The sequence below is a fragment of the Theropithecus gelada genome, chromosome 4 (assembly GCF_003255815.1).
Source record: "Theropithecus gelada isolate Dixy chromosome 4, Tgel_1.0, whole genome shotgun sequence".
NCBI lineage: Eukaryota > Metazoa > Chordata > Mammalia > Primates > Cercopithecidae > Theropithecus > Theropithecus gelada.
Genome location: NC_037671.1, coordinates 169782887 through 169808247, shown reverse-complemented (window position 1 = coordinate 169808247; position 25361 = coordinate 169782887).

The following is a 25361-nucleotide window of genomic DNA, read 5'->3' as shown; positions in this document are numbered from 1 at the left end:
TGTTTTATCCATATTATATTTGCTATGTTTTATTTTCCCTTTCATATTTCCAATAAAGTGTTTACTTCCCAGCATGGCTGGTTTTTACTCAGTCCAGAAATCGTGGTCCTATCAGTCTCCAGTCGTGGAATAGAGGAGAGATCTTCAAGATCATCTGAGGTCAAGGGAAGGGAAACCATTTGTGGGCTTCCTCTGGTCTTTGGGTCCCTCTGACATTGTGCCTGTGAACCACATATAACCCTCAGCCATAGTCTCCCTCCTTTTCCATCATGAGATGTTTGATAGCTGGTGACCAATTTCACTACGAAACCAGGCTTTCAACATGACCACAACTTCAATAGAAAGAAGCCAGTCGCCGGAAAGTTTCTGTCTGCCTAGCTCCATATTAATGCCTCCGGAGGTTTCTGCATATACTCCCAGTGCCTGTGTCTGTGGGAAAGATAAAGCCCTAATGTATTCATTTGCCTCCAGGGAAGCATTATCTCTCCCCTAGCCCCATCCATCTTTCTGTAAGTGAACACTGTAATGAATATATACTAGGTGATGGCCCTAAAGGGGAGAGAAAATTCCTTATCCTCATAATTTCAATTCTAATTTCCAATTAAGTAAACTTAGTGAAGGGTGGAGATGAGACTATAACAAAACGAGAAGACTCCCTGAGTACCTCTTGTCTACTGAAATGGAATCATAACATTTGTGTGCCAATGAACCTGAATTGCTTGATATCCATTTCTGTCACAGCTAGCCTTGGGTTTCTTCCTCCAAGGGAATGTGTTCATTATAGCTAAGAGAAATGTGAAACAGAGGAGAGGAAGTGACATTTGTATTGAACCCCAAGTCTTGCTCCATCAAGTTTTCACTTTTTTTTTTCACATCTATCTTCTTATGAAAAATTGATAGGAGCTGTAATTATTCTTGGAAAGAAAGAAGTCAAACTTTTTTGCTTGCAGAGAGGTCTGCAAAGATGAGAGGCAAAAGAGCAGCATCTAAACAGAGACACTGCTTGCCTCTCTGTACTCCTGTATTGGATTAAAAGCTGGTCAGGACCATCCACCAGGAGAGGCACAAAAAATAAATGTCAGGAATCAGAAAGATTGTCTCTGTCCTTATTGGTAGCTTAGTGCAAGACTACCAGCCCTACACCATTTCAATCCTTCCTAATTCTATTATTCCAAAGTTTAGAATGATACCACCATTTAAAAATCATGCCATATTATACATAGGAAGAAGCTGCACAGAAGCCTCAGAAAATTGCTGGCAGCAAAGAGTGAAGGGAGGATGAAAAGATCTAGGAAAGTGATGCATCATCTCAGACCAATAGCCAGTTGGCTCCAATATGTCTGAATATTGTGGATGATTTTGTACGTGCTGTGGCTACAGGGCAGATGAGGGATTTCTTTTTCTTTCTTTCTTTCTTTCTTTTTTTTTTTTTGAGATGGAGTTTCACTCTTATTGCCCAGGCTGGAGTGCAATGGCGCCATCTCGGCTCACTACAACCTCTGCCTCCTGGGTTCAAGCGATTCTCCTGCCTCAGCCTCCCGAGTAGCTGGGATTACAGGTGCACATCATCACACCCTGCTAATTTTTGGACTTTTAGTAGAGATGGGGTTTTACCATGTTGTCCAGGCTGGTCTCGAACTCCTGACCTCAGGTGATCCACCCACCTCAGCCTCCCAAAGTGCTGGAATTAGGGGCGTGAGTCACTGTGCCCAGCCCAGATGAGTGATTCCTTAGATCTGCATCCAGAAGTCAGTTGGAGCTTTGAGAGTATTTTACCTGACAAATGGTGGTCACCCCTGCCAACTTTATGGCTGCCTACTACATGGCAGTCTTCCTGTGTCATTATTTCCTGCATCTCTGTGGCTTTCTCAGTGTCCCTTTCTCCAGCCTAACATGGTTCTCATCCCTCACTTTGCCTCTAACAGACTCAAATTTCCAGGGAAAAACAACCAGGTAGGTGTATAAAGCTCAGGGTGAGAGATGGGATTCAGTTGAAAATATTTTAGTGGGGACATTCCTCCACACTTCATTCAGATGTTTGAAAAATGTGGGACTACCTGGCCCTCTTCTATTCCTGTGGTTTGAATGTCAGCAAAAGTCCTTGCAAGTCAATTTGATGTAAGTACTAAATTTTTGAAGACCTGTGGCAACCTGGAATCCTCACCATGAATTCTCCTGATTTTTGATGGCTAACTTGCCTCGGGCACCTTCTGTCTCCACCACCATGACAACATGAGCTGCCTCAATCACTGCCCAGGCACAAGCCTCACCTTCCACCCGAGTTCATAACAGATGCACTCACACCATACATGTGGGGAAGTTAACTTTCCTGGAGATACGAGGAGTCTTAGGGAAGGGTCCTATCACACCACATGCAGGCATTGGCAAAACCTCTCTCATCCGTCTTCTTTGTCTTTGTCTCTTCTATCTGTCACCTCCCTTCCCACACCCTTTCCAGAATAAAGGATATATTTGTCTCCTTGTCTCCCATTGAATGGCTGTACTCCTAGGAGCTCATGACATGTCACTGGTTATTGACAAACCCTGATGGGGTATTTTTCCGAACACAAAACCAGTTCTCTTCTTAAGGGGAATTCTGGTGTCAGATGCTCATCTAGTAACATTGGATACTTTTTATCAATTATATTGGCAGCTCCAGAAATGATATTTGTGTCTACTCATGCTAAAGGAGGAACTAGGGGGAACAAGGACCTTAGTGAATTCACTGCCTGCCACCCAAGCAAACCTTTCTAAGTTCTTATGGTTTCCTGTTCTAGGTGCTAGAGAGAACAACAAATAGGTTTTCCAGAATTTCGTTGCTGTGGAGCACATCCTAGGAGGAACAAGTGTTAACTCATTGAGTCTGGTGAGAGCTCCTCTCTCTCTGATGCTTCACCCCTCTGCTGTCACGTGGAGCAGAACCGGCAGTCCTGATTTGTGGCTCTCTTCCAAAAGTGCCATCTAGCACACACTAAGTAAAATGCAAATTAATTTCATAGTGAGAATGTCTTATCACTCCAGAACATTCCAGGGTTAGGAATCATACTTTTACAGGTGTTTATTTTTGGTATAAATGATACATTGCAGAAGAGGGTCTGTACATTCATCTGCTTGGGCTGCCATAACAAAATAGCACAGCGTGACTGGCATATTTTCTCATAGTTCTGAAGGCCAAAAGTCTAAGATGAAGGTGCCCTCAGGGCTGGTTTCTGGTGAGGGCTCTCTTCCTGGCTTGCAGACAGCTTCCTTATTACTGTGTCCTTACACGGCTTCTTCCCTGTGAGCACATGGAGAGAGTGAGCTCTTGTGTCACTTTGTTTTCTTATAAGAATGTCAGTCATTTCAGATTAGAACTCTATGATCTCATTTAGCATTTATTACTTCCTTATAGGCCCCATCTTTAAATGCAGTCCCATTGTGGGTTAAAGCTTCAACATATGAATTTTCAGGGGACTGAGCTCGTTTCATGGCAGCCTGAAATCAGACTTCTACATAGAACATCTTCAAAACGTGGCCATCAAAACAGCCATAGCTTTTTATAGCACAGATGATTCCTGAGATAAAACCACACATGTGGGCTTTATAGCTTTCAGTATTTTATGAGCAGAAAGAAGGTAGTGTTATCCTTATTTTTGGATGAAGGGATAGGCTCACTGAGAGTAGTTTGCTTTAAAATGTCTTGGCTGGGGAGGGGCAGAGCCACAACTGGAGTCCCCATTCCTGACCCCAAAGGGGTTCTAGTGCAGGGTTTATGCCTCACGGTGAGCCCTCAGCGTCCTCACACTTGCACAGAAACCACAGTAAGCATTTTCAGAAACATATAAAGTAAAAGGCTGACATCAGACACATTAAGTGTTTGCCTTAGTGGTAGGGGGAGGAGAAGGAAAGTGGATAATGGCAAAAAAAAAAAAAAAAGAGAATTCTCAGATAAAAACAGGAGAGGGGTCTGGGGCCAAGCTGGGAAACCATGTGACATGAACCAGAGGCTATGATTAACTCAGCCCTCCACACCTGTGGAACACAGAAAAGTAACGGCTCGATGCCCAGAACGTCCCTGATGTGAGAGAGTTGAGGACAGTGATAGAAATACTCATCCTGGTTTACCTAAATCTAAACCACCTTCTTGTAACAAGTATGAAGGAAGCATGGAGCTCTCTTAAAACACTTATTCCCAAAATGTACTTTGTGATGTCCTTGCCTCATCGGAGTTTTAACTTGATTGATGTTAGTTAAACTATCTGTGGCATACTTGCTTCTTTGAGAGGCTGGTTTTTGAGGTGAGAACACAACTTTGGAGTGAGATATATTTGGGTTTAAAGCCCAGGTTTGCCTGTTACCTGCTCAGGAAGTAACCTTGCAGAGCAGGTTCTCTCATCTGCAAAATGGGGCCGTAATAGCCATCCTGCAGGATTTTATGAGAAGTGGAGTAAGGTATGTAATGGGTCTAGAACAAGTGTCTAAGAACATGGCAAGTGTTGAATAAAGGCGAGGTTTATTACTTTTATTTCTAGTAAAGTGCCAGGGAAGAAAACATTGGGGAATCTGGAAGTGATCAAATGCATCTCCTCAGTGTTTAGACAGCCACCAGGCAATTAATAAATGACCAAATTTAAGGACAGATTTTACCTTGGGGAAGTCATATATGAAAGTATAAAAGAATGAAATTCTGTAGTTATTAAATATTGGCTATAATTAAATGTATTTGTAAGAATTCAATAGTAATAGGTATGTGTACATTTTTAAACTTTTTCAGAAATTATGATGTTAAATGATTCCCTGAAGAAAACACCTAGTTCTTGCTAATCACAGAGAGAATGGTGACCCTAGGCCAGGCAACAGTGAAATATTGTAGTCCTGTACTGCATGGTGGTATTTTACTAGATGTTTTAAAAATGGATAATACGAAAGTTTCCGGTTCATAGGATCACAGGGTGTTCCTTGTTAGGAACGGAAAAATTCCTTCCTATGTTTAAAACAAAATTACTTTCTCAGCATTAAAAATCATCATTTTTCCCTCCTGTTTTGCATGAAGCTCAGTGTTAAATAATGACCAAGTTGGTGTGGTTGCAGGCAAATACGTGTTGTAATTTTTATGTGGCTTTAAAAAATGTTTGGTCAATTAGACAATTAGATCCATCTCCCTTTGTCCTTGAGTTTTGAGTGTGTGTGTGTGTGTGAGAGAGAGACAGAGAGAAAGAGAAGAGAGAGAGAGAGAGAGAGAGACCAAGAGAGACCAAGACTGAGGCAGAAACAAGAAAAGACTATTACTGGTGGACTGGATATAGGTCAACTATCTGAAGAGAAACTTTGAGTTTTCAAAGTGAAGTTTCACAGCTGCTTCCCTCTTTGTTAACTGCCAAGTAAGCAGATACTGAACTTTCTTAAATTCTATGTTCTTCTTGGGTATCATGAGGATTAATGGAAAGAGAATACTAAGATTCCAAATGCAGTCTTTCTTGCTCTTAGGTTCACTTCTTCTCCCTTATCTTGGCACTTTCACTCTTCAGGCCAGAACCTTCTGTGATATGGACCACTCCATTGAAAGGGATATTGCATGCCTCCATGGCTTGTACCACATTTCCTTTCTCTCTCACAATTATACTTCTCATGAATTGATACAGATAATGCTAACTAACCTCTTTATTCACTTAGTCTCTTGTGATCTGCATCACTCCCAGTACTCTACTAAAAAATGCACTTTCACAATAGTTAAAAGATGGAAATCACCTAAATATCTATAGAAGTATGAATGGATAAGCAAAATGTATCATAAACCTATGATGTCGTAGAATTCAGCCTTAATAAGGAATAAAATTGTCATACATGTTACAATATGGATGAACTTTGAAGACAAAGTGAAATAAACCAGACACAAAAGGGCAAATATTTATGATCCCACTTATATGAAATACCTGGAATAAGCAAATTTGTAGACTAGTGAAATTAGTGGTTTCCAGGGTCATGGGGGAATGCAGGACAAGGAGTTAGTGTTTAAAGGGTACCGAGTTTCATAGTTTCAGTTTGGGATGATGAAAATGTTTTGGAAATGAATGTGAATGTACTTAATACTACTAATTGTACACTTAGAATAGTTAAAATGATACATTTTGCAATATGGATTTTACCACAATGAATTTGAAATTATTTTCCAATACTTTTGTAAGTTTCTAATGATTTCCTAATCAATTTTTATGCTTTGTCTTGGCCTACAGTTTCCATAAAAGGATTGGATACTCATCTATTCTTTTGTGTCTATGCTTTTGCCTTCAGAAAGTTCATGTGTCCGAATGTTTAACAATTGTAAATCTCATCTTGACCTTGTTATTTTTGCTCCAGTATACAAACACAACTATATGGTTTTTAACATCTTACTGGTACTTTAAGGAATAAATCTTTAAACGTTCATTTATATTTGTAGATGAGTCATGATTTTACCTTTTAAAAACTATTCTTATCACATTGGTTTTCTCAAGAGTATGGGGTCTCAATTAAAAATATTTGTATAGTTAAAAATATTTGTATAGTTAAATTGATAAAATAGCACAAACTCTCTCAGCCTCCATTGACTTTCTAATTGGTTTCTTCAATTCCTGTAATCTTTGGGGCCCAAAATATTCAAAAGAATATTCAAAAGAAGCTTGCTATCTTTGTATCAGAGCAATTGGATTCTGCCCTAACAGTAGGAGATTCTCAAACTGGACCCTATACCAGGTGTCAGTCCTCTGAGCCCAAGCCAAGCCATCGCATCCCCTGTGACTTGCACGTATAAGCCCAGATGGCCTGAAGTAACTGAAGAATCACAAAAGAAGTGCAAATGCCCTGCCCCACCTTAGCTGATGACATTCCACCACAAAAGAAATGAAAATGGCCGGTCCTTGCCTTAAGCAATGACATTACCTTGTGAAATTCCTTTTCCTGGCTCATCGTGGCTCAAAAAAGCTTCCCCACTGAGCACCTTGGGACCCCGTCTCCTGCCCGCCAGAGAACAACCCCCCGTGACTGAAATTTTCCTTTACCTACCCAAATCCTATAAAACAGCCCCACCCTTATCTCCCTTCTCTGACTCTCTTTTCGAACTCAGTCCGCCTGCACCCAGATGATTAAAAAGCTTTATTGCTCACACAAAGCCTGTTTGGTGGTCTCTTCACATGGACGCGCATGACACCAGGGCTGTTAAATCAAGATCATTGGGCCCAATCCAAGAGTTTTTGAGTCAGTTTCTCTGAAGTGGGGCCCAAGAATTTGTAGATCAACAAGTTTTCAGGTGATGCTAATGCCAATGGTCCCCAAAACACACTTGGATAATCAATATCTGAAAGTAAGCAAAACTTACTGACTATATTGCTGAGCAGGATTATCAGATCTTGGTCTGAAGATTCCACTTTACTGATATTAGCTCTCTTATCTCATAAAATTTGACAACCATTTTCTCAGTCGATTAATGATTATTAGGATTTTAAAAAAATATATTAGAACACCCCTCTCACCCCCTTCACCAAAATTCTTTTTATCCAAAATGAACTCAAACAAATGTGTGCACTGCATTTTCAGTTTCAGTTGCTAGCATAATACAATACCCCCGGCCCTTGCTAAATAAATTATCCATGACATGAGGCTTCCTTAGACTCATAAATATCACAATGTAATTTTCAATGAAAATTTGTGATGTACGAGGCAAAGTTATAATGACGATAAGTATTATTTAAATCATTGTAATTGTGTAATGCCCAGACTGTTTGTTCCCCAAAGAAGACCACCAGAGTCCAGAGTCAAAGCCAAGCGGCAAGGATCTTTACTACAAGTTCGAACCTGGTCCCTCCTTTACACAGTATACAAGAGGGCCCCGAACAATGCGAGCGTTTGCTTTTTATAGCCCGAAAGTTGCAGGGGAACAAAGAAATTCTTTTGGCTCCGGCGCTTTCAGTAACCTTGAACAGCTGTCTCCTTATCGGAGACTTTCCAGGTGGTGTTTGTACTGGGCTCAGGGAGTTTTGAGCCCAGGGCTGAGGAATGTGCCCAGCTCCTTTCAATTGCATGTTTGCTAGTAGATTTTAATATTGACATCTCTAAATGTGCAGTCTATTTTCATCAATAATATGACAACTGCATATGCAATATTGGGATAATTACATTTTGTGTATATGCAATGCTCCAAAGGAGATAAAATATATAAGTACATATAAAAAATCTACCTGTACACAGCTGTCAATGTTAACATGATTTTACTAACATTACTTTAGCATTTTACTGTCTTTGTCTACATGATTTTACTATCTGATAATCTCTTGCCTAGGAAGAAAAAAATTGCAAGTAACTTTATTGTTTATTCCAGGAACTTCCCAAAATCCAATTTAAAGGAACATCAAATTGTTCGATTTTACCGTAGATAGCATCACCCATCTGTTCACTCCTCAGAGTCAAGATTTTGCCTCGGAATTCTTGCCTTGCTATGCCTATAAATTCTAAACTATTATAGTAAGACCCCTACCCACTCCAAAAATTGAAAGATCCTGTATTGAAAGACCCGTCTTAAACCACAATCCAAACCCTTATACGTATACATCCTGTCTTTGCACTCCTCAATCAAGACTGTCAAGTAGTACTTTATTACCAGCTTCGTCTTATCAATAGGTTATTTGGGTGTTTAGTTTTGTTTTCAGGAAATCAGTATTTGACACGCTTAGAGCTCCCACTAGGATTCCTGCTCAAGATCCTTGACTTAATAATAGATACTTGGTGGCTTCTTGAGCCCTGGGAGAACTTGTTAGAAATGCAAATTCTTGGAACGGGGGTAGGGTGGGGAAGAGCATCAGGATAAATAGCTAATGCATTTTGGGCTTAATACCTAGGTGACGGGTTGATACATACAGCAAAGCACCATGGCACACATTTCCCTATGTAACAAACCTGCATGTCCTGCACATGTATCCCAGAACTTAAAATATAATAAAATGAAATATTAAAAAAAGAAAGAAACGCAAATTCTTAACTCCTCTCCACCACTGTCTCAGAAACCAGTGGTGAGTTTTCTACATGATAAGTTTAACTCTTAGGAATGAAGAATACATTTTAGGAATTATTTGTTCTCTGATCAGATTTGGAAAACTTTTATTCATGGTGCAAACTGCCTTAGTATTAACAACACAACCACTTGTTTCTGTCTGTCCTTGTCACTTTTTGTTGTGTATTTATAACAAGAAAGAGGACAAGCAGAGGTCCCACATTCCTTCACAAACTGACTCTATGGATTGGAAAGGTCGAAAGGTTTCTTCTCAGAATTTGTAAACACCCAAGGGGTTTTTCTTGCCTGCTGCACTGATAAATCCAATTATCAAAAACAGCATTATTGCAGTAAAGAAAGAATTTAACTAACATAAGGCTGGGCAAGCCAAAGGACTGGAGTTATTACTCAAATCAGTCTCCCCAAGCACTCAGAGACCAGAGCTTTTATGGATAATTTGGTAGGCAGGGGGCTAGAGAATGGGCACTGCTGATAGGTTAGGGATGAATCATAAGGGTGTGGAAAATGTCCTTGCACTCTGAGTTCAACTCTGTGTGGTGGGTGGGGACAGGAACCATTGAGTCATGAGTCACAAGTCCCAGTGGGGTCAGTCAGTTGCCAGAATGCAAAAGTCTGAAATACATCTCAAAATACCAATATTAGGTTTTACAATCATGATGTTATACATAGGATCAATTGGCAAAGTCACAAATCTTGTGACCTCTGGCCATATGACTCTGAGCAGTAAGGGATTGTAGAAAAGCAAGTTAGGAGATAAAGGCTAGTTATTTTTTAACTATACCTACATTTTAACAGAATTCAGGCCCCTTCCATGACCCTAATCTTGTGGCCTTTCATTAGTTTTATGAAGGGAATTTCAGTCCCTGAACAAGGAGGGGATCAGTTTTAGGGAAGGACTATGATCATCCCTGCTGTAAAGTTAAACTAGAAACTAAATTCCTCCCATGGTTAGCTTGGCCTATGCTCAGGGATGAACAAGGACAGCCAGTCTATGAGGCTGGAAACAAGGTGGAGTCAGCCATGCTAGACTTCTCTCACTGTCATCATCTTTGCAAAGGTGGTTTCAATTTTGCTGTTTGAACAAACTTTGTCCCAGATCACTACCCAAACGTTATGAGAACTTTCCGTAGTCTCATCTTATTTTGTTCACAGAAGTCTAATTCTGGAAATGATCTTTTCCCCAAGCATTTCTATATTCCCTAATTAGTTGGGTTTGCAGTCAAGACAGTCTGGCCTTTAGGCTGGGAGGCTTGAGCCATGAGATACACAAACCACACTTTGATCAACAGTTCCAAGATTTCCAGGGTTTGTCTCAGTCACATATCTCTCTGTCTGCATCTCATCTGTGTCAGAGGCATGCAAACCAGAGCAACTGCATTTTGAAAAGGAGCTGTGTAAAATAAGGTTGAGACCTACTGGGCTGCATTCCCAGGAGATTAAGGATTTTTTTTTTTTTTTTTTTTTTGGCAGAATCTCACTCTGTCACTCAGGCTGGAGTGCAGTGCTAAGATTTTGGCTCACTGCAGCCTTTGCATCCCAGGTTCAAATGATTCTCATGCCTTGGCCTCCCAAGTAGCTGGAACTACAGGTGTGCATCATCACATTAGGCTAACTTTTGTATTTTTAGTAGAGACAGTTTTCCCCATGTTGGCCAGGACGATCTTGAACTCCTGACCTCAAGTGATCTGCCTGCCTCAGCCTCCTGAAGAGCTGGGATTGCAGACGTGAGCCACTGTGCCTGGCCTAGGTAAGGCATTCTTAGTCGCAAGATGAGATAGGAGGTCAGCACAATTTGCAAGTCACAAAGACCCTGCTGACAAAACAGGACATGGTAAAGAAGCCAACCAAAACCAAGATGGTGATGAAAGTGACCTCTGGTCATTCTCACTGCTCATTATATGCTAATTATTATACATTAGCATGCTGAAAGACACTCCCCCCAGTGCCATGACAGTTTACAAATGCCATGGCAACATCCAGGAGTTACCCTGTATGATCTAAAAGGAAGAGGAACCCTCAGTTCTGGGAATTGCCTACATCTTTCCCAGAAAACTCATGAATAATCCACCCCTTGTTTAGCATATCATCAAGAAATAACGGTAAGTATACTCAGTTGAGAAGACCATGCTGCCGCTCTGCCTATGGAGTAGCTATTCTTTTATTCATTTTACTCTATAGCCTGTCTCCAAACTCTTTCTTGCATAAGGCTCAAGAGCCTTCTCTTGAGTTCTGGATTGGGACCCTTTCTGGTAACATCTGGACCAATTCTGTAGTTTGAGTGTAAGAAATCTGCATCAAGGGGTGGAGCAAGATGGTCGAATACGAACAGCTGCAGTCTCCAACTCCCAGCGTGGGCGACACAGAAGACCGGTGATTTCTGCATTTTGAACTGAGGTACTGGGTTCATCTCACTAGGGAGTGCCGCACAATCGGTGCTGGTCAGCTGCTGCAGCCCTACCAGCAAGAGCTGAAGCAGGGCGAGGCATCGCCTCACCTGGGAAGCGCAAGGGGGAAGGGAATCCCTTTTCCTAGCCAGGGGAACTGAGACACACAACACCTGGAAAATCAGGTAACTCCCAGCCCAATACTGTGCTTTAAGCAAATGGGCACACCAGGAGATTATATCCCACACCTGGCCAGGAGGGTCCCACACCCACGGAGCCTCCCTCATTGCTAGCACAGCAGTCTGTGATCTAACCGAAAGGCAGCAGCGAGGATGGGGGAGGGGCACCCGCCATTGCTGAGGCTTAAGTAGGTAAACAAAGCCGCTGGGAAGCTCGAACTGGGTGGAGCTCACAGCAGCTCAAGGAAACCTTCCTGTCTCTGTAGACTCCACCTCTGGGGACAGGGCACAGCTAAACAACAAAAGCAGCAGAAACCTCTGCAGACGCAAACGACTCTGTCTGACAGCTTTGAAGAGAGCAGTGGATCTCCCAACACGGAGGTTGAGATCTGAGAAGGGACAGACTGCCTGCTCAAGTGGGTCCCTGACCCCTGAGTAGCCTGACTGGGAGACATCCCCCACTAGGGGCAGTCTGACACCCCACACCTCACAGGGTGGAGTACAACCCTGAGAGGAAGCTTCCAAAGCAAGAATCAGACAGGTACACTTGCTGTTCAGCAATATTCTATCTTCTGCAGCCTCTGCTGCTGATACCCAGGCAAACAGGGTCTGGAGTGGACCTCAAGCAAACTCCAACAGACCTACAGCTGAGGGCCCTGACTGTTAGAAGGAAAACTATCAAACAGGAAGGACACCTACACCAAAACCCCATCAGTACGTCACCATCATCAAAGACCAGAGGCAGATAAAACCACAAAGATGGGGAAAAAGCAGGGCAGAAAAGCTGAATATTCCAAAAATAAGAGCACATCTCCCCTGGCAAAGGAGCGCAGCTCATCACCAGCAATGGAATTCCAGCTTTTCTGCCCTGCTTTTTCCCCATCTTTGTGGTTTTATCTGCCTCTGGTCTTTGATGATGGTGACGTACTGGTGGGGTTTTGGTGTGGGTGTCCTTCCTGTTTGTTAGTTTTCCTTCTAACAGTCAGGACCCTCAGCTGTAGGTCTGTTGGAGATTGCTTGAGATCCACTCCAGACCCTGTTTGCCTGGGTGTCAGCAGCAGAGGCTGCAGAAGATAGAATACTGCTGAACAGTGAGTGTACCTGTCTGATTCTTGCTTTGGAAGCTTCCTTTCAGGGTTGTACTCCACCTTGTGAGGTGTGGGGTGTCGGTCTGCCCCTAGTGGAGGATGTCTCCCAGTTAGGCTACTCAGGGGTCAGGGACCCACTTGAGCAGGCAGTCTGTCCGTTCTCAGCTCTCAACCTCTGTGTTGGGTGATCCCTAGTCTCTGATAAAACAGACTTTAAACCAACAAAGATCAAAAGAGACAAAGAAGGCCATTACATAATGGTAAAGGGATCAATTCAACAGGAAGAGCTAACTATCCTAAATATATATGCGCCCAATACAGGAGGACCCAGATTCATAAAGCAAGTCCTTAGAGACTTACAAAGAGACTTAGACTCCCATACAATAATAATGGGAGATTTTAACACTCCACTGTCAACATTAGACAGATCAATGAGACAGAAAGTTAACAAGGATATCCAGGAATGGAACGTATCTCTGCAGCAAGCAGACCTAATAGACATCTACAGAACTCTCTACCCCAAATCAACAGAATAGACATTCTTCTCAGCACCACATCACACTTATTCCAAAATTGACCACATAATTGGAAGTAAAACACTCCACAGCAAATGCAAAAGAACAGAAATTATAACAAACTGTCTCTCAGACCACAGTGCAATCAAACTAGAACTCAGGACTAAGAAACTCAATCAAAACCACTCAACTACATGGAAACTGAACAACCTGCTCCTGAATGACTACTGGGTACATAACGAAATGAAGGCAGAAATAAAGATGTTCTTTGAAACCAATGAGAACAAAGATACAACATGTCAGAATCTCTGGGACACATTTAAAGCAGTATGTAGAGGGAAATTTATAGCACTAAATGCCCACAAGAGAAAGATTGAAAGATCTAAAATTAACACTCTAACATCACAATGAAAAGAACTAGAGAAGCAAGAGCAAACACATTCGAAAGCTAGCAGAAGGCAAGAAATAACGAAGATCAGAGCAGAACTGAAGGAGATAGAGACACAAAAAACCCTCCAAAAAATCAATGAATCCAGGAGTTGGTTTTTTGAAAAGATCAACAAAATTGACAGACCGCTAGCAAGACTAATAAAGAAGAAAAGAGAGAAGAATCAAATAGACGCAATAAAAAATGATAAAGGGGATATCACCACTGACCCCACAGAAATACAAACTACCATCAGAGAATACTATAAACACCTCTACGCAAATAAACTAGAAAATCTAGAAGAAATGGATAATTTCCTGGACACTTACACTCTTCCAAGACTAAACCAGGAAGAAGTTGAATCCCTGAATAGACCAATAGCAGGCTCTGAAATTGAGTCAATAATTAATAGCCTACCAACCAAAAAAAGTCCAGGATCAGATGGATTCACAGCTGAATTCTACCAGAGGTACAAGGCGGAGCTGGTACCATTCCTTCTGAAACTATTCCAATCAATAGAAAAAGAGGGAATCCTCCCTAACTCATTTTATGAGGCCAACATCATCCTGATACCAAAGCCTGGCAGAGACACAACAAAAAAAGAGAATTTTAGACCAATATCCCTGATGAACATCGATGCAAAAATCCTCAATAAAATACTGGCAAACCGGATTCAGCAGCACATCAAAACGTTTATCCACCATGATCAAGTGGGCTTCATCCCTGGGATGCAAGGCTGGCTCAACATTCGCAAATCAATAAACATAATCCAGCATATAAACAGAACCAAAGACAAGAACCACATGATTATCTCAATAGATGCAGATAAGGCTTTTGACAAAATTCAACAGCCCTTCATGCTAAAAACGCTCAATAAATTCGGTATTGATGGAACGTACCTCAAAATAATAAGAGCTATTTATGACAAACCCACAGCCAATATCATACTGAATGGGAAAAAACTGGAAAAATTCCCCTTGAAAACTGGCACAAGACAGGGATGCCCTCTCTCAGCACTCCTATTCAATATAGTGTTGGAAGTTCTGGCTAGGGCAATCAGGCAAGAGAAAGAAATCAAGGGTATTCAGTTAGGAAAAGAAGAAGTCAAATTGTCCCTGTTTGCAGATGACATGATTGTATATTTAGAAAACCCCATTGTCTCAGCCCAAAATCTCCTTAAGCTGATAAGCAACTTCAGCAAAGTCTCAGGATACAAAATTAATGTGCAAAAATCACAAGCATTCTTATACACCAGTAACAGACAAACAGAGAGCCAAATCAGGAATGAACTTCCATTCACAATTGCTTCAAAGAGAATAAAATACCTAGGAATCCAACTTACAAGGGATGTAAAGGACCTCTTCAAGGAGAACTACAAACCACTGCTCAGTGAAATAAAAGAGGACACAAACTAATGGAAGAACATACCATGCTCATGGATAGGAAGAATCAATATTGTGAAAATGGCCATACTGCCCAAGGTAATTTATAGATTCAATGCCATCCCCAGCAAGCTACCAATGACTTTCTTCACAGAATTGGAAAAAACTGCTTTAAAGTTCATATGGAACCAAAAAAGAGCCCGCATCGCCAAGACAATCCTAAGTCAAAAGAACAAAGCAGGAGGCATCACGCTACCTGGCTTCAAATTATACTACAAGGCTACAGTAACCAAAACACCATGGTACTGGTACCAAAACAGAGATATAGACCAATGGAACAGAACAGAGTCCTCAGAAATAATACCACACATCTACAGCCATCTGATCTTTGACAAACCTGAGAGAAACAAGAAACGGGGAAAGGATTCCCTATTTAATAAATGGTGCTGGGAAAATTGGCTAGCCATAAGTAGAAAGCTGAAACTGGATCCTTTCCTTACTCCTTTTACGAAAATTAATTCAAGATGGATTAGAGACTTAAATGTTAGACCTAATACCATAAAAACCCTAGAGGAAAACCTAGGTAGTACCATTCAGGACATAGGCATGGGCAAAGACTTCATGTCTAAAACACCAAAAGCAACGGCAGCAAAAGCCAAAATTGACAAATGGGATCTAATTAAACTAAAAAGCTTCTGCACAGCAAAAGAAACTACCATCAGAGTGAACAGGAAACCTACAGAATGGGAGAACATTTTTGCAATCTACTCATCTGACAAAGGGCTAATATCCAGAACCTACAAAGAACTCAAACAAATTTACAAGAAAAAAACAAACAACCCCATCCAAAAGTGGGCAAAGGACATGAACAGACATTTCTCAAAAGAAGACATTCATGCAGCCAACAGACACATGAAAAAATGCTCATCATCACTGGCCATCAGAGAAATGCAAATCAAAACCACAATGAGATACCATCTCACACCAGTTAGAATGGCAATCATTAACAAGTCAGGAAACAACAGGTGCTGGAGAGGATGTGGAGAAATAGGAACACTTTTACACTGTTGGTGGGATTGTAAACTAGTTCAACCATTATGGAAAACAGTATGGTGATTCCTCAAGGATCTAGAACTAGAAGTACCATATGACCCAGCCATCCCATTACTGGGTATATACCCAAAGGATTATAAATCATGCTGCTATAAAGACACATGCACACGTATGTTTATTGTGGCACTATTCACAATAGCAAAGACTTGGAATCAACCCAAATGTCCATCAGTGACAGACTGGATTAAGAAAATGTGGCACATATACACCATGGAATACTATGCAGCCATAAAAAAGGATGAGTTTGTAGGGACATGGATGCAGCTGGAAACCATCATTCTTAGCAAACTATCACAAGAACAGAAAACCAAACACCACATGTTCTCACTCATAGGTGGGAACTGAACAATGAGATCACTTGGACTCGGGAAGGGGGACATCACGCACCGGGGCCTATCATGGGGAGGGGGGAGAGGGGAAGGATTGCATTGGGAGTTATACCTGATGTAAATGACGAGTCGATGGGTGCTGATGAGTTGATGGGTGCAGCACACCAACATGGCACAAGTATACATATGTAACAAACCTGCACGTTATGCATATGTACCCTAGAACTTAAAGTATAATAATAATAATAAATTAATTAAAAAAAAGACAAAAGATAGAAAAAAAAAAGAAATCTGTATCAAATTTCTTACACTCCAAATTCAAATCATGAGTTTAATTTTCAAAATGTCATAATTCCCCAAAGATAATTTATCATTATATTTGTTCCTTGGTCTGTGGGGGTTGATTCCATGACCCCTGCAGATATAAAAATCCATAGATGCTCATATAACTTATTTAAAAGGGTCTACTATTTCATACAACCAATGCACATCCTCCTGTATAATTTTAATCTTTAAACTACTTATAATACCTAATACAATGTGAATGCTATGTAAATAGTTGTTATACTACCCACGTCCCAGGTTCAAGTGATCCCCCCACCTCAGCTTCCACAGTAGCTGAGACTACAGATGCACACCACCATGCCCAGCCAATTTTTGAACTTTTTGTAGAAACAGGATTTCACCATGTTACCCAGTCTGATGTCAAACTCCTCAGCTCAAGCGATCCTCCCACCTCAGTCTCCCAAAGTGTTGATATTATAAGTGTGAGCCACCATGCCTGGACTATATTATTTTTATTGTATTGTTTAATGCCATATTTTTTGAATATTTTCTACCTGCATTTGGCTAGATCCACAGATGTGGAACCAACAGTCTTGAAACCTGTGGATATTTGGGGCAGACTGTACAATGGTCATTTTGGGAGAAGTTTGATATAATCAAAATTGTTCATTTGCAAGTCACCTTAGAATTAATGGGAACCAAAAATTTCAAACATCCAATTGTCTGTAATTTTTGATTGGTATAAGGAAGCATTTAAAAGGAATTCCAATTTCAAAATTGTTTGCTTAAGAACACTCTTGGCCAAAACATAGGAAAATGTGAAAAACATAAAACAATCTCCCTTTTTGATACTCTCAAATCACATGATGAATCTGATGTCTTTATCATGCCATTGCTTTTCCACCACACTACACACCCCCATTTCCCTCTGCTCCTCTCTCTCCCTCTGAAACACTGCCCTTCCATCCTAGGTGGCCAGAAACCCCCAAAACTCAACTATTAAATTTTTCCACAGAAAAGGGAAAGCTTCTGTAGGGGCCAAGGGAAAACTTCTTCTTCACCCTCTGAAGGCTTGCCGAAAATCAACTGACAAAAGGCAGATTAAAAGGAGAAAAGGCATGTAAATATGTTAACATGCATGAGGGAGGACCACAGAGTGATTACCAACGACATATCCCAATGGGACCCATATACTTATATAGCCTTTTACTAGAGGGCAGGGAGGAGAAAGGGAATAAAAGTAATGTTGATGAGGGTCAATGAATGGTTGCTAGGGAGAATGAACAGGCTGGGGAACAGAAGTTAATTTATAAATGGTTCTCTTTGAAAATTGAATGAACCTGAGAGACAGACATTATCTTGTAAAAGAGTCTGTCCAGGTGTGGTTACATTCTTCAATCTCCTTTTCTGCAGGAAGTAATTAGATAAAATAACAAGGAGGGGAAGAAAAATAATTGTCCTCCTTGGTTTGACCCTCTGGTCTTTATGTAGATGGGCAGAAGGTTCTTCTAGCATCTGTTGATCTTGAAGGGTCTTTATTTATTTATCTTTGAGATGAAGTTCACTCTGTCACCCAGGCTGGAGTGCAGTGGCATGATCTCAGTTCACTACAACCTCTGCCACCTGGGTTCAAGTGATTCTCCTGCCTCAGCCTCCTGAGTAATTGGAACTACAGGCATGTGCCACCACGCCTAGCTAATTTTTTCGTATTTTTGGTAGAGATGAGGTTTCAACATGTTGGTCAGGCTGGTCTCAAACTCCTGACCTCAAATGATCTGCCTACCTGGGCCTCCCAAATTGCTGGGATTACAGGCATGAGCCACTACTCTTGGCTTTGAAGGGCCTTTAATCCAAATACTCACTATACCAGGAAGCCACATTTTGGGGTGAAATACTTTGGTTTCCTTCACTTCTGATGGTTGATTTTGAGTTCTGTTCTCTGAGCTGACAGTCATTTTCAGAAAGTTTTTAAAGCCCAGAAATTTGTGGAGGAATGTAGAATGGTTTTAGAAACAAACCAGTGTGTCCAGTTCTGTACCAATTAACTAAGTCATTAGTGGAAATTCAGATGCAGAAAATTAAAAGAATAGGCAGAACAGGAAGATCTCAAGGGTAACCCCCAAACAGCTCCAATTGCATAGGAATCTAGAGGGTTTTTTTAAAAAGCTAGAGGTGTGGAACACAGTCTTTTGGAGGCTATCCCCAAACACTTTCTTGTGAAAATAGGCTGGACTCTGATAGTCTTGTAGGCAAGAAAGGATGAGTTTATTGCATACTTAAAGGGCAGGTTCTTTACCGCCTTTAGACAGAATGCAGAGGTATATCCCAAGGTAGACATCCATCAGCTTTGCGACCGTGGGTGGCCAGAAAATGCCACCCTGAAGTATGACTGTAGGATCTTAGAATATACCACCCCCAATGCAGACAGTCCCTGACTTACATTGGTTCTACTTATGATTTTTGCACTTTACAATGGTACAGAAGTGATATACATTCAATAGATACTGTGCTTCTAGTACCCATATAGCCATTCTGTTTTTCCCTTTCAGTACAGTATTCAATAAATTACATGAGGTATTGTATTATAAAATAGGCTTTGTGTTAGATAATTTCACACAACTCTATGCTAATGTAAGTGTTATGAGCATGTTTAGGTAGGCCAGGCTAATCTATGATGTTCAGTAGGTGAGGTATATTAAATGCCTTTTGACTTAGGACATTTTCAACTTACAATGAGTTTAACAAGATGAAACCCTATTGTAAATCAAAGATCATCTGTATGCCTCTTGACCATAAGGGTTAGTTTGAGCTGATTATTTTTAGAAAAGTTAGACACAGGAGAAGCTCTGAAAATGGAATTATCAGTTACCCTTTGCAAGGAAGATTTACATATATAAGTAAAATCTCCATATTTAAGGGTGTTTCCCTCTCTGTACCAGGAAAAGAAGTATAACCTACATCACAAGAGACTCTCACCAATGGAGAAGCCTGGGACTTAAATCTGCATAACAAACCTTAGTCTTGTTTACCATGCGTTTTCTAGTCATCTACCCAAAACTCACGTCCCCCAAACTCATCTTTCTTTGTTTTAGCTAAAGATGATATTAAAGCCCAAGTTCTAAACACCTCTTAGAGTTACTCTTCCCAGACTTTGTCCAATGTATGTATGAAATACACATGTAAACAAACCTTGCTTGGTTTTTCTCTTGTTAATCTGTCTTTTGTAACAAAATGCCCAGCTGAGAACTGAAAAATGTAGAAGGAAAGATTTTCCCTCCCCTACACTCCCCATGTTTTGTCAATAGTCTTAAACTAGAGTAAATCAAAAATAAAATTCTAAGCCTCCCAACCAACTGAATGGACCCCTCCTCTCAGCCAAGGGCATCCTAAAGTAAACCTGAACACTACTTCAGGCCATGATGGGAAAGAGAGCATCAGACATGTCTCATTACATCCTTCTCCTTTTGGAACTCAGGCACAACTGATTAGCATTAACATTACAAGAGACCTTAAGACCGGCAAAACAGACTCTTTGTAGCAATAAAATACCAATGTGACAGATAGCAAGCCCTGATAGAAATCAAAGTATTTTAACCCAAAATATATTTCTTTGACATATTTTGAAATTGCCCTGCAAAGCTGTCTCTTGCAGGGAAATTTTATGTGCTGTAGAGAATTCCTTTCCCTTTCCAAGTTTTTTTCCTGATCCAGGTGAGAATTAACTGAGAGTCTGGCAAATTTTAAGTCTGATAAGAAATTTTTACAATCTATTCTCTCTGGAGACTTCATCTGCATAATAAGAACCATGGTCTCTATAACCACTTATCTTAACCCCAACAATCCCTTCTATTGATTCTAGGTCTTTAGATAAAACTTTTCAACCTACTGCCCATCAGAAAATCTTTGAATCCACCTATGACCTGGAAGGCCCTGCCTCCAGTTGTGCTACCTTTCTGGAATGAACCAATGTACATCTTACATATATTGATTGATGTCTTATGACTCCCTAAAATGTATAAAACCAATCTGTTGGCTGACCACCTTGAGCACATGTTTTCAGGATCCCTACAGGCTGTGTCACATACATTTGGGTGACACTTATTTGGTCAGAATAAATCTCTACAAATATTTTACAGAGTTTGACTCTTTTCATCAAGACTAGAAATGGGGGATTTAATCTGAAAGCAAAAGTGAGACTGGGAAATAGTCTTTTTATCAGGCCTTCAATCCCTCATTGAACATTTTGGAAAAGGCTTACTCCAAAAACAGAATAATACTCAGGATAAATTTATGACTTTACAGGAAAAAAAATACATCTAGATACTCCCATACCCATCATTGTATATGGGAGAAGGGAGCTTCTGATGAAGTCATGGGTAGTTACTGTAAGCAGAAAGACATTGGAAAAATAATTGTTTTGTATTTGCTAGGAAACTATAGGAGAAAAATAAAGTGGATGATCAATGAGGGCACTCCAGGGAGGAATCAAATACTCAGTTTCCTGTTTTACCCTGAAACTCAAAAGGAGAAATTTCTCTAAACATTAAAGGGAAAGCTTGCGATTTGTTGCATTGATAGAGATGGTGCTATTAAAGTGAAACCCTGTCTCTGTTATGCAACCTCACTTTTGATGTGAACAAACTTCTCATGTGGTAGGTGTCTCTAACAATTGTCGTACATTCCTTGTGTTCCAGTCCATAACTGTCACCCTCGAATCTTTAACCAAGATGTATGTTTTCCTCCTTAATGAGAACACACATCTGCTAACTTCATAGGATGTGGTTTATTGTACAAATTTAATTGCCAAGTTAAATATTCTCTTAGTAGTTCTTTTCCTGAAATCCCCAAGGGTCCTCCTATTCATAATAATTGCATAGCTAATTTGAATATCGATTTACCAATGTCTGTGTATCTCAATCAAACCCACATTGCAGATCTGAAGAAGGTATCAGCCTTCTATCAACAAATGTTCTAGCATTTGTAGATATCATTATTGGGGCTGAGCCCATCAAGGACACACACACACACACAGAAACATACCTATGTGTATATATACATCCAAGGGTGGGCAGGGGACTAGACAATGGCTGCTGCTGGTAGGTTTGGGATGAAATAGGGATGTGGCAAACAGTCCTCATGCACTAGGTGCACCTCTGAGAAGGGTCACAGGACCAGCTGAGTCATAAGTCATGAGTCCAGTGGGGTCAGTCTGAGAAAGATCTCAAGAAAATCAATCTCTGGTTTTCTGATGTTATCTACAGGAGCAATTGAGAAAGGCACAAATCTTGTAGCTTCTGGACATATGATTCCTAATCAGTAAGGGATTATAGAAGCTACACCTACATCTTATCAGAATTCAGGCCCCTCTCATAATCCTAACATTGTGGCCTTTCATTAATTTTTACAATGGCAGTTTAGTTTTGGTAAGAGTTGTTATCATCCCTGCTTTAAGGTTAAACTACAAACTGAATTCCTCCCAAAGTTAGCTTGGCCTACACCCAGGAATGACTAAGAACAGCTTGAAGGTCAGAACCAGGATGGAGCCAATGATGTTAGATTTCTCTTACTGTTATAATTTTGCAAAGGTGGTTTCAAACATGTGGTTGACCTTTTGTTTTGTTCTAAGGATGAGGTGAGCTCTAAGATTGATTCCATCTATCTGCTTTCTGTTTTCAGAGATGGCATAAGGTTTCCAAAGAGAAGTCACAATTTTGTCAAAGTAAAGTTCATTGCCTTTAATATGACTTTTCTCAAATCCTCTCTTAACAGACTTGGCCTTTCAAAACTTTTCCAGATGAATAACTAAGAAACAAGAAGATTCCTGGATCTCACTGCATACAGGAGTTACCAGTTTTCTTAAAATCTCCACTTCACTGTATGGTTTAACCAAATTCTTGATGTATTAGTCTGTTTTTACAGTGCTATAAAGAACTACCTGGGACTGGGTAATTTATAAAGGAAAGAGGTCTAATTGACTCACAGTTCCCCATGGCTGTGGAGACTTCAGGAAACTTACAAATATGGTGGAAGGCAAAGGAGAAGTGAGGCATGTCTCACATGGCAGCAGAGGAGAGAGAAAGAGAGAGGTGAACTGCCAAACACTTTTAAACCATTGAATCTCATAAGAACTCACTTACTATCATGAGAACAGCATGGGGAAACCATCCCCATGATCCAATCACCTCCCACCAGGTTCCTCCCTCAACACATTAAGCTTACAATTTTAGATGATATTTGAGTGGGAACACAGAGTCAAACAGTGACATTTTATGCTGGGCCCTACCCAAATCTCATATCCTCACATTTCAAGACACAATCATGCCTTCCCAACAGTCCCCCAAAGTCTAAACTCATTCCAGCATTAACACAAAAGTCCAAGTCCAAAGTTTCATTTGAGACAAGGCAAGTCCCTTCCACCTATGTGCCTGTAAGATCAAAAGCAAGTTAGTTATTTTCAAGATACAATGTGGGTATAGGCATTGGGTAAGTGTTTCTATTTCAATTAGGAAAAGTTGGCCAAAATGAAGGGGCTACAAGCTCCATGCAAGTCTGAAATCCAGCAGGGAAGTCATTAAATCTTAAAGCTCCAAAATGATCTTCTTTGACTCTATGTCTCACATTCAGGGCATGATGATGCAAGGGGTGGTCTCCCAAGGCCTTGGACAGCTCTGTTTTATGGCTCTGCAGGGAACAGTCCCCACAACTGCCTTCATGGACTGGTATTGGGTGCCTGCAGCTTGTCCAAGCACACAGTGCAAACTGTCAGTTGATCTACCATTCTGGGGTCTGGAGAATGGTGGCCCTCTTCTCACAGCTCCACTATGCAGTGCCTCAGTGGGGACTCTGCATGGGGACTCCAACTCCATATTTCCCCTCCACACTACCCTAGTAGAGGTTCTCCATTAGGGCTCTACCCCACAGCAGACTTCTGTCTGGACACCCAGGCATTTCCCCATATCCTCTGAAATCTAGGTGGAGGTTCCCAAACATCAACTCTTAGCTTCTGCACACCCACAGGCCCAACACTACATGGAAGCCACCAAAGCTTTGGGCTTGAACCCTCTGAAGCAATGGTCTGAGTTGTACCTTGGTCCCTTTTAGTTGTGGCTGGAGCCATAGCTAGAGCACCTGGGACACAGGGCACCATGTCCCAAGGCTGCACAGAGCAGTGAGGCCCTAGGCCTGGCCCATGAAACCATTTCTCCTTCCTATGCCTCTGGACCTGTGATAGGAGGAGCTGCTGTGAAGATCTCTGACATGCCCTGGAGACATTTTCCCCATTATATTGGCGACTAACATTCAGCTCGTTGTTACATAAGCAAATTTCTGCAGTGGTTTGAATTTCTCCCCAGAAAATGGGTTCTTCTTTTCTACCACATGGTCAGGCTGAAAATTTTTGGAACTTTTATGTTCTACATCCCTTTTAAACATAAGTTCCAATTTCAGATTATCTCTTTGTGAACACATATAATCGTACACTTCAGAAAAACCCAGGTCTTCTCTTGAATGCTTTGCTGCTTAGAAATTTATTCTGCCAGATACCCTAAGCCATCTTTCTCAATTCAAATTCAAATTAGGAAATTCAAATTCTACAGATCTCTAGGGGAGGGACAAAATGCCATCATGCTCTTTCCTAAAGCATAGCAAGAGTGAGGTTTGCTTCAGTTCCCAATAAGTTCCTCATCTCCATATGAGACTGCTTCAGCCTGGACTTCATTGTCTGTATCACTATCAGCATTTTGGTTACAACCATTCAACAAGTCTCTAGGAAGTTTCAAACCTTTGCTCATCTTCCTGTCTTTCTCTGAGCCTTCCAAACTGTTTCAGCCTCTGCCTGTTACCCAGTCCCAAAGTCACTTCCACATTTTCAGTTATCTTTATAAGAGTGACCCACTCTGCTGATAACAATTTCCTGTATTAGTTTGTTTTCATACTGCTATTAAAAAAATACTGAGACTTTGTAGTTTATAAAGGAAAGAGGTTTAATGGACTCACAGGTCTGCATGGCTGGGGAGCCCTCAGAAAACTTACAATCATGGCTGAAGATGAAGGGGAAGCAAGGCACGTCTTACAAGGCAGCAGAAGAGACAGGGAGGAAGTGCCAAACACTTTTAAGCCATCACATTTCATGAGAACTTACTCACTATAATGAGAACAGCATGGGGGAAATCTTCTCCATGATCCATCACCTCCAGCCAGGTCCCTCCCTCCACATATGGGGATTACAATTTAAGATGAGATTTGGGTGGGGACACAGAGCCAAACTATATCCCTTGGTAACCAAAGCTCTTCTCTGAGAACCCCAACACAAACGCTCCTTTCAAAAGTTAAAATTAACTCTTCAATAACATCCCATTCTATGCCAAACTAATTATCATAAGCTTATCTATTTATATATAATGTGAGAGATTTGAATAAGCCCTGCATGTTCTAATTCAACTTCTTCTGAATAATCAGAGACCAAAAGCTCACTACAGTTTCTCTCTTATCCAAGTGGCAAAAGTCTACTCACCTTGCCCAGGGGCAATAGCCACAGCAGCTAAACTAGGGAGGCTCTGTTCACTTGATTTTTAGAATTTTCTTTAAACTTGATGGTCCCTCCCATTATTTGGTCCTTGTCTCTCACTGAAAATAAAC